Source organism: Lytechinus pictus, chromosome 15, assembly GCF_037042905.1.
Source record: "Lytechinus pictus isolate F3 Inbred chromosome 15, Lp3.0, whole genome shotgun sequence".
Classification (NCBI taxonomy): domain Eukaryota; kingdom Metazoa; phylum Echinodermata; class Echinoidea; order Temnopleuroida; family Toxopneustidae; genus Lytechinus; species Lytechinus pictus.
Window position 1 is genome coordinate 31,099,084 of NC_087259.1, and position 15,740 is coordinate 31,114,823.

Consider the following 15,740-nt stretch of genomic DNA (forward strand, 5'->3'; position numbering starts at 1 on the left):
AAACATATCAGGTTTCAACAAGATTATTGGAAGACGGTAAGTCATGAAAAATAGACTGTGAACTGGGGGGAATTGAGGTCACTGAATTTATTTTTAGCACTCTCAATTCCCGTAATCGATGTCTTTGTCCCCTAGAGGGAAGTGAAAAAAAAAACGTCCCCATAAAACAAGGACAGTCTCAATTCATCAAGACATGATTTCTCTTGGTTTATGAGGATATCCTTGTTTTCTGGGACAATCCCAATTTTTGGACCAGCGCCTCTACTGCCTAACACCGCGTATTTCATGACCGTGCATGGTGTTACCACTTGACCCATGTGTTTTTCATGCTAACACGATTTTCAGAATACCAATCGTGTTAGCTTAAATAATAGCTAACAGTACACCGTTTTCACTTTTTTTGCTAACACGGTTTTCAGAATACCGCCCCTGGGCTGGAGTCATTCAAGAGACTTGTGATTGCGACTGTAAAACGTAGTATGGTAGTGGATCGTATTACCAAACACTTTTCATGAATTCAATCATATCAAACACATTAATCTCATAAAATTCACCAAACTTTCACCATAAATACACAATTACCTACAAAATATAAATATGTAAAAATTTTGCCGAAATCGTTTTTCCTTTTTACGTTATTAGCTTCCAATCGGACCCCTCTTCGCATGTGAAATATTTTGGTCACTTGAAAAAGGTATCGTATTACTGAACGTGTGTTTTCTATGGGAAAAGTTGAGAAAACAACAAAATCACTTATGAGCTAATTTGACCATATTTTATTATTTTTAGAATATTAAGACTTTGAAAATGTGTTTTTTACTATTTTTCATCATCTTTCTATTCAAGTTCTCTTTAGAAGGATGTTGCAAAATTTTGAGCGTATGAAATTATTTTCTGATGCGTATGATGCGCGCGTTCGGTAATACAATCTCTCACTATACAACTACAAGGCTACAAACAAAGTAACCCAGAGAGCTCTGGCCTGCTTCGCGGGCCGGAGCCCAGAAGCGAACAGTGTATTTACCCATACTCACAGGACTAGGGTAGAATTAATAGCAAAATGGCTGATCGAGACCGGTACCGAGGGTGTAGGGCACATGCGCAAATTTGACCAAGTCTCTATGCGCTAGTGCTATATAGCCTCGGTCTCGATCGGCCATTTTGTTTTGAATTTTGAAAGGAGAGCTACCGCGACAAAACTTTTCGTTTTTTTGAGGTTCCAGTCTGTGCCTCGATGTCAGGATACTGCCACACGACACCCATGGGTGCATCTCTGCCGCCGTGTACAGGAAAATTGAAGGCACGGCGCATTCAACAATGCAACAAGTTCCCGCAAATTTAAAGGAGAATGAAACTCTTGGAGCAAGTTAGCTTTTGTGAAAGCAGAAAAATCAAAGAATAAGATCAACAAAAGTTTGAGTAAAATAGGACTAGCAATAGAAGAGTTATGAGCATTTGAATGTCGAGATCACTAATGCTATGGAGATCCTCCCATTGGCAATGCGACCAAGATCTATGATGTCACAGATGAACAACTCTCCCCTTTTGGACACTGAAAATATACCCCAAAACATCTCTTTTTGCTCATTCTAATCATGACAAACGATTCATCAATGATATGTTGTGAAACCTCTGTACTTGTCCTCTCATAAAGAGAACACCTCACCTTGTGATAGAGTCTATAAAAGTGAGAATATAAGTGAAATAAGTACTAAAGTAATGAGGGAGTTGTACGTGTGTGACATCACAGATCTTGGTCGCATTGCCAATGGGAGGATCTACATGGCATTAGTGATCTCAATATTCAAATGCTCATAACTTTCTTATCATTCATTCAATCTTCCTCAAACTTTCAACAATATGTTTCTTTGATTTTTCTCTTTGATATGGATTCAGCTGGTTTCAAGGGTTTCATTCTCCTTTAATAAGAGGATTTACAGAATGAAGTCCTCCTATGAAACTTACCAAATGATGTGAAGTCAATTCCTCCTAATAATATGATGAATATCCCTCAAATAGCATCATTTTAAGGTTGATTTTTCTTCTCGTTGACAAAATACGGAGCAACCTTGCAAGTTCTCAAATTTTTCGTCTAATGAGCGAAAGAGGGCGCGCAATTTATCTTCATATCAAAGACACTACAATAGTACAAGGGAAAGACTAGACACAAAACACTATCTTAGACGTAAATCGATGCAAAGCGTTACGCGAAGTCGGCAAAGTATCCAATTTTTTAACTGTAAAGACTTTGGTGGAACGTTAATTGACAAACGAACGGTAGCACTTGCGGGGCTTCGTTCAAGGTACGTAGAATTTTTAAATTTTTTTTTTAATCTGTCATCGCTTTGAATATTTTCCAAAAAGTATTATCGTCAGCAAAAATAAAAAAGTATGTTTTTTAAGTTATTGCATTTATTGGTGTCTTTATTTTATCAAACAATCATTGGAATTGCGCATACAATGAATCAAGAATCTAGTTTTTAAAATACCGACAAGCTGAATTAAGGTTGTGAACTGTATTAGCGCCAACAACGACCTTCCTTTTATTTCCGTGGAAGAAACATGCGAAGCCACTATCCAGGCCGAGGTAAGCTATTTTGCTCTTTTTGTGTCCTTTTTTAACGACAACTCTAAAAATTTTAGTAAATAACTAAAAATCCATGCTAACAAAGTTAAACTGTTTAACACGTTGGTTGTGCGAGGTTAGTAATAGTAATAGCATATACTAACCTCACAATACGTGTGAGTGCCACACGATAGACCTTCATCCATATAATCGTGGTAAGTGCATAATTTCTGTTTTCATAATTTATTTTGCTAGATATTTTGACCACAATCTACCCTATGTCCCTAGTCCCGTGAGTATGGGTAAATACGGTCGGTACACGGTTCGCTTCTGCCACTTTTTTCTGGGCTCCGGCCTAGCCAGGCGGCTTCTAGAGAGTAAAAATCATTTACTAACGTAAGGTTACTCTCATACGAAGCCAGGGCTTCTATCTCATAGACCCACACAAAGGAAGCCAAAACCTGAAACTTTCACCCCCGAGATTTCTACTTTCCTTCTAAAAGATCTAGACCTAAATCATGTACATGGGATAAAACTTCATTTCCGACATTTCTATGCTCTCGTTGTTATTTTTAAACAAGAATTCATTAAAAAAAAATGAAAAAATATTGTGAAAAGACGGAAGAGACTTGCCCGATGTTTACGCCGCCATCTTGTTTCTTAACTCGCGTCCGTAACGTTGGGGAAGTACAATAAGAAACAAAATGGCGGCGTAAACATCGGGCAAGTCTCTTCCGTCTTTTCACAATATTTTTTCATTTTTTTTAATGAATTCTTGTTTAAAAATAACAACGAGAGCGTAGAAATGTCGGAAATGAAGTTTTATCCCATGTACATGATTTAGGTCTAGATCTTTTAGAAGGAAAGTAGAAATCTCGGGGGTGAAAGTTTCAGGTTTTGGCTTCCTTTGTGACTGTGGGTCTATGAGATAGAAGCCCTGGCTTCGTATGACTCTGTGAGAGTAGTCCTTACGTTAGTATAGTCACGTATTGTATTACCGGACACTATTATGATTCCGGACGCGCATATTACTGCGTTCGAAAACGATTTCGTACCGTAAGACTTCCGCAATTCAATTTCACAGAGCAATACATAGAACAGGATTGCAAAAACAAGGCGAAAAAATCCAACTTTTACCTTATTTATCTCTAAAATGACAGATAATGCTTAAAATATCAAATAACATAGTTTTGCATTAACAATTGATATATTTTCTAACGGAAATATGGGTCTGATCTGCCGAATTTCAATCTCGTCCGCTCCTTCGATCGAATGATGAGGTGTGGTGTATTGACTATTGTGGGTGATCGTCGACGGCTAGTTCTCAAGGTGGCCGTGCGCGAGGTTTACCGTGAGCAGTATAGAGCCGTCGACGATCCGCAGCGCATCGATAGAACTTGATGAGCGTCACGATACGAACGTGCATAATATTGGAAAGTTCCATGAAACATGCAGCTAACAAGAAAAAATAAAATAAGCAATCAAACACGAATTTATTACCAACATCTGCTCAGATTCGATATAAAAACAGCAAACAAAAACTTAGAATTTACTCATGATATGATATAAGAAGAAAAAATCACACAAATTTGTTCTTATATCATTATAATAAAGAATATCTTTACCCGTCCGGAATCATGATGTAATTTGTCACGCACGAAAATAACTGTTTTTCGTGGAGGGGTAGGCCTATGCGGCAAGTGCGATGCAAAGAAAATGGTTGGTATGGTAGTGGATCGTATTACCGAACACTTTTCATGAATTCAATCATATCAAACACACTATTCTCATAAACTTCACCAAACTTTCACCATGAATACACAATTACCTACAAAATATAAATATGTAAAAATTTTGCCGAAATCGTTTTTCCTATTTACGATATTAGCTTCCAATCGGACCCCTCTTCGCATGTGAAATATTTTGGTCACTTGAAAAAGGTATCGTATTACCGAACGTGTGTTTTCTATGGGAAAAGTTGAGAAAACAACAAAATCACTGATGCGCTATTTTGACCAGATCTTAATATTTATCGAATATTAAGACTTTGAAATTGTGTTTTTGACAATTTTTCATCATCTTTCTATTCAAGTTCTCTTTGAAAGGATGTTGCAAAATTTTGAGCGTATGGAATTATTTTCTGATGCGTATGATGCGCACGTTCGGTAATACAAGGCCGGTCGGTAATACAATCACTCACTATAAATTAACCCAGAGAGCTCCCGCCCGCACAGCGGGCGGGAGCTCTCTGGGTTATATTTATAGTTAGCTCTCTGGGTTATATTTTATAGTTAACCCAGAGAGCTCCCGCCCGCTACGCGGGCGGGAGCTCTCTGGGTTAACTATAATATAAAATAATTTTACCATATTCATAATTTTCATAATATTTGGAATAGCAAGTGCGAATTTTTCTTGATTGTATTTCCTCTAGTTGTCATTTTTAAAGCACTGAAATAAAGGTGTCCGGCAATAGGATACACTGCCATAAATGATTTTTAGTTACTCTCTAGGCTAGTGAGTCTAGAGTCGAGAGTAGGAGTAACTAGAACTCTGCCGCCTGGCTACTCCGGCCGGAGCTCTGTGGGTTACAAAGAGGACTGTAATCAGAAGAATACCCTGAAAAAATAATCCACTAACGGCATACTCACTCACCACAAAGCAGAATTCAGGTTTGGGTGTAAACAACAGAAATCTAGGTCTAAACTTCACACGTTTAGTTAGTGGAGCTTGCCTTGGAAGTTGTAAGATCGCTCACGCCATAACATGAACAACGCTGTTGCTGTTACTACCAAAGAACGTAGAGGGCGCGGTAGCAACCCACGGTCAGGGGGGTGAAACTCCGCTTCTGCATCCGGTCAGACATGGGGAAATTTTGGAAGGTCAAAAGTGCACACTGCTCCCATTTTTCGCGTACAAGCCTATGGACACCGCAACTTCATGGCACACCAGCGAAACGGAGGCGTGGTCATAATTGGCCTGCGCGCACAGCGTAAAAATATGCAAATAAGAATATTGTCACTAATTAGCATAATGCGCGACGTGATTGAATATGAAATTAATTCATTCATTCCCCGTTCATCCCCCCGCGGTATTCAGTTGTTTATTCATTTTCTTTGTTTACATATTTTTAATTATTATCTGTCGCGATTATTACTACATCAATTAATACAATTATTTATTTGCTAGCTATATTTCCCTGGAAGACATATGGAAGCTTACAATAGGGATTTATTAATCATGATTGAACTTTGGGATGTGCTTGCTCTATCAGGTGTTCATCACTGCATATTATTTTCATTACACATCATGAATAGCCATAATTATTTATATGTTATTTTTTTTTTTTTTGGGGGGGGGGGGGTAAGTACTTCAAATGATCAGAGAAATCTGAGCAAGAGAGCAAAGCAATCAGAAGGTAATTTTGTCCTTATGAAATTGAAATGAACAATCTGGTGCAAATCTTATGAAGATTTAAAAAACAACAAATTTTCTGAGTTTGGGATGGGAGCAAAAAAAAAGCCCAGTACCCCCCCCCCCTCCGCATGAATTCGCTCTCATCAAGGCTATCTTATAAAGGTCACTTTCAAGCAAAATAAATTTGTTTGTACATGCCCGCCCCCTAAATCTCTTGATCCCACCCCCCCCTCTCCAGCTCTCTCTTCCACACACACACATACCACATAATCATGCGAGCAACAAATTATTCTCATATCATTTTTATTTCTATCCCACTCTTAAATCAAACTCATTTATCTCTTTAGGAAGAATATTTAATTTGGCTGCGCCTGATGATAAAATGTCACAGTATGCTATTTTGCAATGGCTTTTATGGAATATCTAGCCATGCATGCATGGTATTTTGATACTTTATGTTATACTCTTACCTGTTGTACTAGTATCATACCAATAGATACCTGACAAACAAAATCAATCAATCAATTAATCAGTAGCACCATCATATTCCAGTCATATAGAAGTATTCTTCATTATCATCATTACCATCATCTAAATAGTGCCATTTCATCACAACATAGTTTGGTAGCAACAACATCATCATCACATATCTTTCACGCAATATGAATTGGTGGATTAAATAAATTACGGATAAATCAAGATTAGAAATTATATTTCAAATTAAAATGTTTATTAAGGAATCAATTTTTGAATACGTGATAAAAATATTCCTATCCTTTTTTTTTGCCAAAGCATCACATTACATTAGCAAAATGCATATGATGAAAGCAACAGAAATTGCAAGGTTGTTACAAGGGAATGGATGTATTTTTGGGTAAAATCTAGAGAAAAAAAAATAAAAAAATAAGTATGTATATTCACTTTCACAGGTATTGATAAGCCTTATATAGTCAATATAATGGGGCATGAAGGATGTCATTAAAAAAGATTAATATACCTCTCAAAGTCGGTTCCTCAAATATCAAGTAATTTTTTCAGCATTTGCTGACAAGAAATAGCATGCTTATCTAACTGGGGGCACTTCACAAGAAAGGGGAGCCTGTTTCCACATTTCTCTAAAGAGTGCCTTCCCAAATCTGCATATTAGTAAATCAGTAACAAAATTGCATATTGTCTATTGTTGTGAAGTGCTGTGTTCTTTTTCCAACATTTTTTTTTTATTTGCAGAGCTAATTTAGTTCATAATACGGGACATGGACAATACAGTGTTATGAGAATAAGAAGGGATTAAAAACAAACAAAACAGTGCCACTTTTCACTTCTCAAAAAATAAATTCAACAGCTTAATGTCCAGCACTACAGCTGGGTCCTTGTTTTATGAAGACTTCAATTATTGTAAATTTGCCCCAATTGTAACCAGCAACTAACCTCAATGTTGATCTGTTGCTTTAATGTTTCCATGGTAATTGTAACTAGAATGGCAAAGTTAGGGTAGTGGTTAGTCTTAATGAAATGGGGTCCAGGAATGAGAGTGATTTCTTAGTCCTTTGTTCTGTCACCTGTTTTAGTATGCACATTTTTCAATGAAAACCCATTATTTCTTATTGTCTTATGTATGTCTGTAGGCATGTATGTTACATAGCCCAGACCTCAGTAAAGACCCATTCTGAATTGATTATATTACCAGAAAGCAACATATCCCTTTCAAAATAGTAATATTACAAGTTATTTCACTACTACTCCATTTAGATGATTAGAACTTTAATAAAGGGTGGGTAGGTGTGCCCTTTGGGAAAATATTTTAATATTGTGTGAAACCTATGGACTTAAATATTTATGCTCCAATGTTATTATTTTTTCTACAGATGTGTAGTTCAAGCAACATTCAATATGTATTGACACATTTATTCAAATTCATTCAATTTTTAAAATGTGTAATTGTGATGAAGTAACTACTTGTTATGAACTTGGCCAATATATTTCTTCTTAATCTGCCATGGTGATACTCAAACGGCCTGCAAAACCTGCATGGTAAACAAAAAAGAGAAAAGAACAAAATGAGCTGCTGATACAAATTATTCTTACTCATCTAGTCCAGTTTATTAAGAACTTTAAAACTTTTTATTAGGCCCTACTCTTCCATGCAATATTATTTAGATAATGCACATGTAGTAATCTATTTAGACAGATAAAAATCATAGATCACTATTTATAGATCATTATTCATAGAACTTTTTTGATTAAGTGTGTAAACTCATTCAAATATATATCATAAGATTACTCTCAATATTTTGTCCTTTTTATTTCTGTCTACAGAGTAACTGAGTTTTAAAGTGATATTCTGTATGACTAATATAGATGAGAGACATGGACAATAAGTATGCATTGATGAGAATGGAATGGTGAATCTGAATCCAAATAAATATTAACTCACAATGGAGCTTTACTATATGGAATTAAATGATTCAGAAAAAGTTGCTATAGCCCCCCCAAAAAAAAAAAATAAATAAATAAATAAATAAATAAAATAGGGGGCATTTCTTACGAAAACAAGCATACCTTGCAAGTTTTTAGTTCAGATATCCTGTTCCTCATCAGATTGTAACTCTTGGTGATGTGCAAATGGTAGTTGACTTTGTACTTCTGACTGGGCTGGGACTGCTAAGAACTTGATTCCATTGGATCTGCAATGAAAAATACACACAATACATGTACTTTACAGTTTAGAATTTTAGAGGTGATAAATAAATTCCTCTTTTAAAACAATATTTTCAAAATTTCCAGCTTGTCATATCCTAAGCCTATGAATATTCCCAACTAGAAAGAAAAGCTGGTCTTGACTGAAAACTTCCCTTCTCTCTGTATCATGTTCCACTGACAAAATAGGCATAGGCCTACCTGGCTCTGTTTCCGCTGACCATCTTCATTGTCAATAAGAGTCAGTAAATGGTTCAAGCATACATGGCCTACTATAGTGAGGCCTTTTGTCAATCTTTAATAAATATACACCAAGCCAGCTTTGACAGATGTAGGATAATTATTATTTGTGTGATAATTTGGCTCTCGCTCATTCACCAGTGCGAGACAATTATTTAATTTTTTTGCACTCGTCTATAAACATGTGAATCTCTACGTCTAAGTGAGTTCCTCTTTAAGTTTAATTTTTATAAAAAAAAAGGTTAGCTTGCTTGCAAGTTTAAATGACCCTTTGCCTTTCACCATTAATAAGGTCCAGTGATGAGGACAATAAAGATAAATCAATTGGATCAGCTCCTCTCTCTGCTTATACTTATAAAATTCAAAATGAGACACTATAAATTTTCTCAACCCTTCCCATAAAAATTACACACTCATGGTATACGATAATTGAGCAGTTTGAAACCCAAAGACGTTATAAGTTGAAACCTGACAAAGAAATGTTGGCCGCCGAAAATAAGAATCATTTAACTCTGTTATGTTAGGCTAATTATAATTTTAGTCCAATGGTCCAGGCAGGGACTAAAATAAAGTTAACTTAAATCTTTGTAGAAAAAAAATCAAATCAGACAGATATAGAATTTCATTTTAGAAATCTAGATCTAAGTTAGACCTATCCTAGAGGGCAGGAGGGCCTTACTTTAGTAAAAAAAAAAGACTAAAATCTGTCTCAAATCATTGACATTGCATAACCATGGCAAAATCTATCGATATCATTCCAAATAGATTTAGTTAATTTCATTTTAATTTAATTTCTTTTTAATAAAATGCAGAAAATTATATTGATTCATATAAAGATGAAATAGCGGTGTCAAAAAATCAGTAGGCCCAGGCCCAACTTCAAACTTCAACTCAATCTTGTTTGACACTGACCCAGGCCCAGGGAGCTCCTGGTTAGTTTGACACTAATTCCCAACACCTAATGACCTAGCTTACATCGGCGCTTTCGCAGCCGGCTGGCACCGGCGGCATCAAAGGCCGTATCCCGCTCTGACTATATTAGGCTTAGATTTGATGCAGCTTTGCCGTTACTGAACAAGTCCACATCTACCCCTGATATACAATAGAACTGAAATACATATTTAATAAGGACGGACATGAAGCATTCTAATTAGAATTAACAAACTTAGTTCTACGAAAAACTGTATTATTTTCTGAGAAAATATGTCAGTCAGATCTCAGATTTATTTGGGATTAGGAAAAAGAAATGGAAATATGGAAATTGTGGTTTCCGTAGTAAACTGCACATACTGTACCGGTACGTACCGGTATGGCCCTGATTGCGACGCCGAACCCCATCAAACACATCACAATTACAACTGAGATCAAAGCACGAAATTGAACATAACTTACTTTAATTTGTATGGAATGCCATTACTTTGATGTAGATGTTCCCTCAAAGATTTTCTGCTCAACTGAATTTCACTCAGAAATCATGATTCCGGACACTAATTCTATAAACAGTTAATTAGTCTTGCTATTGTACTTCAAAAAGTTGAATTTCGCGGAGTAAAAAAGAACGACACTTCGCACAGATATCGTAGGGAATTGTGGGATGGAAAAAAATGTTTAATGCATGAAGACATGAATAAAACATTAGCGTTTTATCCAATCACACAAGTGCATTGTGCGTATTTTGACGTCATTGCTCATGAATTAAACATTGACCTTCCAAAATCAACCTTCAAATTGGCCAAATGGCAGCCATGTTTGTTATGTACAAAACCTATGGAAAATCAAAAACGCGCGGAAAGAGTTCCCTCTCTAGCTCCCTTCGGGAGCTTACGTATACGTAAGATCGTATCTCTGTGCCCACGGTGAAAAAAATGTGTCACATCACATCACACATCACATCAGGTACGGAAATGAAGGACTTCTCCTGTAGGTTTCCCGATCTTAAAGGAGAATGAAACTCTTGGAGCAAGTTAGCTTTTGTGAAAGCAGAAAAATCAACAAATGTTTGAGTAAAATAGGACTAGCAATAGAAGAGTTATGAGCATTTGAATGTCTAGATCACTAATGCTATGGAGATCCTCCTATTGGCAATGCGACCAAGATTTATGATGTCACAGATGAACAACTCTCCCCTTTTGGACCCTGAAAATATACCCCAAAACATCTCTTCTTGCTCATTCTAATCATATGACAAACGATTCATCAATGATAATATGTTGTGAAACCTCTGTACCTGTCCTCTCATAAAGAGAACACATCACCTTGTAATAGACTCTATAAAAGTGAGAATATAAGTGAAATAAGTACTAAAGTAATGAGGGAGTTGTACGTGTGTGACATCAAAGATCATGGTCGCATTGCCAATAGGAGGATCTACATGGCATTAGTGATCTCAATATTCAAATGCTCATAACTTTCTTATCATTCATTCAATCTTCCTCAAACTTTCAACAGTATGATTCTTTGATTTTTCTCTTTGATATGGATTCAGCTGGTTTCAAGGGTTTCATTCTCTTTTAACTTCTGGTAATTGACGATTATCCAGATACAGTTTAAACTTGTGAGACTTGTGGTTGGGTTTGGGTTTTAGGGTTAAGGTTAGCCAGTTAGGGTTCGAGTTAGGGTTATAGGAGGGTTAGGGGTTAGGGGGGAAGAGCCAAACATTTCCCAGTCATATCATGGTATGAACATAATTTTTGTTATTGTGCCCCGAGTATTAGGGCGAAGCGCAATGCGTTATAAGTGCCCCCCCCCAAAAAAAAAAAAGAGAGAAGGCTCAGCATAGTGCGCACAGCAAAAAGTTGCAAGTCCCGAGCGAGCGAGAAAAAAAATCAGCTTTTCATGAGAATCTAACTTTGAAATTGATTTTGTCATGGTATTCAGAAAATAACATCATATCTTACATCTTCCTTTCCTTCTATTATTCATAATAACTAATTGATTTTGATGAATCAATTGATATAATGATTATCAGTGCATCAGGAGCAAGAAAAGGAAGGATGATATACAGATATGAATAGAGAAAAATCGATAAAAAGAGAGAAAGAAAGGAAAAGGGAAGAAAGTAATAGAAAATAAATAAACTAATAATTAAAAAGTAGAGTGTATACAATATCATTAGATAAATGAATAAACAATAAATGAAGGATTAGTGAATAAATGAATTGATTAAATATCAGTTAATGAATAAATGAACTGATAATCAATATATCAATTGATTCATAAAAAACAATCACTAATTATGAATTATGGAAGGAAAGGAAGATAGATGAATAGATAGATAGATAGATAAATAGATAGAAGAATAGATAGATAGATATAGATAGATAGAAGAATAGATAGATACTTATATAGATAGATAGGTACAATGAGAGAAATAAAACAAAAATACATACAGAAACAGAGTGGGGAAACCCAACGAAAAACGAAAAGCAATAAACAAAAAAAGGAAAGCTAGAGCATACAAAATAAACCAGTAAAAATAAAAAACCTTTGAAAGATAAAAAAAAACGATTCTAATGACAGTTGTCAACAAGACGCGAGATGGCGCTATTCCACTATTCTTCATAGTGTCTTTTCTTGAGGTGAGCGATTTATTTCTAATTTTCATGATTGAGAGGAGAGTGATATGTTCTTGATGACTTTGAGTTTTATCATTGGATTAGAATTATAATTGAGCTAAATCATCGAATCACCCAGACACCGAAAGGCCTTATATTGCAAAATTCTAGTAGAAATTGTGTTTACATACAGGCTGCTTGAAATGCTATGAATCCAGTGACCGGGTAATAATAATAAATTGTGAAGCGCTTTGAACAGTCGTAGATTGATAAAGCGCTATATAAATGCCAATTATTATCAATATTATGTAGACAAGCCGTGCTTAAACCGGGGTAATAATAACATGATCATGTTAAGCAGGGCCCGCTGGAAGAACAGTTTTGAGAACTGAAGTGGCTTCCCTAGGTAAAATATGACGTTATTATCATTATTATTATAAATAATCTGTGTCATTTTATCAAGTCACTGTTAAATTAAAGATGAGGTAGTATCACTAGCGTACCTACGGGGGGGGGGGGGGGGGGGGCAGGGGGGAGAGTCTGCCCCCCTGACGAGTCACAACCCATGAAAAGGACGAGCTTGAAGACTTTTTTTTTTTTTTGATTGTCAATTTTTTTTTCTGGTACGAAATCCTATATTTGTGGTTGAAGACCTTTTTTTTTTGTTTTTTTTGCTTGTCAAATATTTTGGTGGACGGTTTTGCCCCCCCCCCCTGTGGAAAATCCTAGGTACGCCACTGGGTAGTATGTGCATCAGGAGCAAGAAAGGAAGCATGAAATAGAGATATGAATAGAGAAAAAAGATAGAGAGATCGATAAAAAGAGAAACGGAATGCAAAAGTGAAGAAAGTAATAGCAAAATTAATAAACTAGTAATTAAAAAATAAAGTGCATAAAATATTATTAGATAAAGGAATTAACAATAAGTGAATTAGGATTAGTGAATAAATCAATTGATTAAAAACCAGTTAATTAATAAATGAATAAATGAACTGATAATCAATATATCAATAATTCATCAAAATCAATTACTTATTATGAATAATGGAAGGAAAGGAAGATAGATGAATAGATAGATAGGTACAATGAGAGAAATAAAAAACAAAAAGAAATGAATAACTTGGGAAGGAAAAATAAGATAGATGAATAGATAGATAGGTACAATGAGAGTAATAAAAAAAATACATACAAAAACAGAGTGGGGAAACCCAAACGAAAAGCGAAAAGCAATAAACAAAAAAAGGAAAAATAGAGCATACAAAATAAACCAGTGAAAGAAAAGAAAAAACCTTTGAAAGATACGAAAAATCAATGCTAATGACAGTTGTCAACCAGACGCGAGATGGCGCTATTCCACTATTCTTCATGGTGTCTTTTCTTGAGTTGAGCGATTTATTTCAAATTTTCATGATTGAGAGGAGTGTGATATGTTCTTGATGACTTTGAGTTTTATCATTGGATTAGAATTATAATTGAGCTAAATCATCGAATCACCCAGACACCGAAAGGCCTTATATTGCAAAATTCTAGTAGAAAATGTGTTTAACAGGCTGCTTGAAATGCTATGAATCCAGTGACCGGGTAATAATAATTTTGAAGCGCTTTGAACAGTCGTAGATTGATAAGTGATTCGATGATTTAGCTCAATTATAATTCTAATCCAATGATAAAACTCAAAGTCATCAAGAACATATCACACTCCTCTCAATCATGAAAATTTGAAATAAATCGCTCACCTGAAGAAAAGACACCATAAAGAATAGTGGAACAGCGCCATCTCGCGTCTTGTTGACAACTGTCATTAGCATTGTTTTTTCCGTATCTTTCAAAGGTTTTGTATATATATATTTTTTTTTACTGGTTTATTTTGTATGCTCTAGCTTTCCTTTTTTAGTTTATTGCTTTTCGCGTGGGTTTCCCCACTCTGTTTTTGTATGTATTTTTTTTTATTTCTCTCATTGTACCTATCTATCAATTCATCTATCTTCCTTTTCCTTCCATTATTCATGTCTTTTTGTTTTCTATTTTTCAATTTCTCTCATTGTACCTATCGATCTATTCATCTATCTTCCTTTCCTTCCATTATTCATAATAAGTAATTGATTTTGATGAATTATTGATATATTGATTATCAGTTCATTTATTAATGAACTGGTTTTTAATCAATTGATTTATTCACTAATCCTTTCCTTATTGTTTATTCCTTTATCTAATAATAATGCATACACTTTATTTTTTCATTATTAGTTTATATTATTTTCTATTACTTTCTTCCCTTTTGCGTTCTTTCTCTTTTTATCGATCTCTCTATCTTTTTTCTCTATTCATATCTCTATTTCATGCTTCCTTTCTTGCTCCTGATGCACATACTACCTCATCTTTAATTTAGCAGTGACTTGATAAAATGACACAGATTATTTATAATAATAATGATAAAAACGTCATATTTTACCCAGGGAAGCCATTTCAGTTCTCAAAACTGTTCTTCCAGCGGGCCCTGCTTAACATGATCATGTTATTATTACCTTGGTTTTTAGCACGGCTTGTCTACATAATATTGATAATAATTGGCATTTATATAGCGCTTTATCAATCTACGACTGTTCAAAGCGCTTCACAATTATTATTACCCGGTCACTGGATTCATAGCATTTCAAGCAGCCTGTTAAACACATTTTCTACTAGAATTTTGCAATATAAGGCCTTTCGGTGTCTGGGTGATTCGATGATTTAGCTCAATTATAATTCTAATCCAATGATAAAACTCAAAGTCATTAAGAACATATCACTCTCCTCTCAATCATGAAAATTAGAAATAAATCGCTCACCTCAAGAAAAGACACCATGAAGAATAGTGGAATAGCGCCATCTCGCGTCTTGTTGACAACTGTCATTAGCATTGCTTTTTCGTATCTTTCAAAGGTTTTTTCTTTATTTATTTTTACTGGTTTATTTTGTATGCTCAAGCTTTCCTTTTTTAGTTTATTGCTTTTCGCGTTGGTTTCCCCACTCTGTTTTTGTATGTATTTTTTTTTTATTTCTCTCATTGTACCTATCTATCTATTCATCTATCTTCCTTTTCCTTCCATTATTCATGTCTTTTTGTTTTCTATTTTTCAATTTCTCTCATTGTACCTATCGATCTATTCATCTATTTTCCTTTCCTTCCATTATTCATAATAAGTAATTGATTTTGATGAAATATTGATATATTGATTATCAGTTCATTTATTCATTTATTAATTAACTGATTTTTAATCAATTGATTT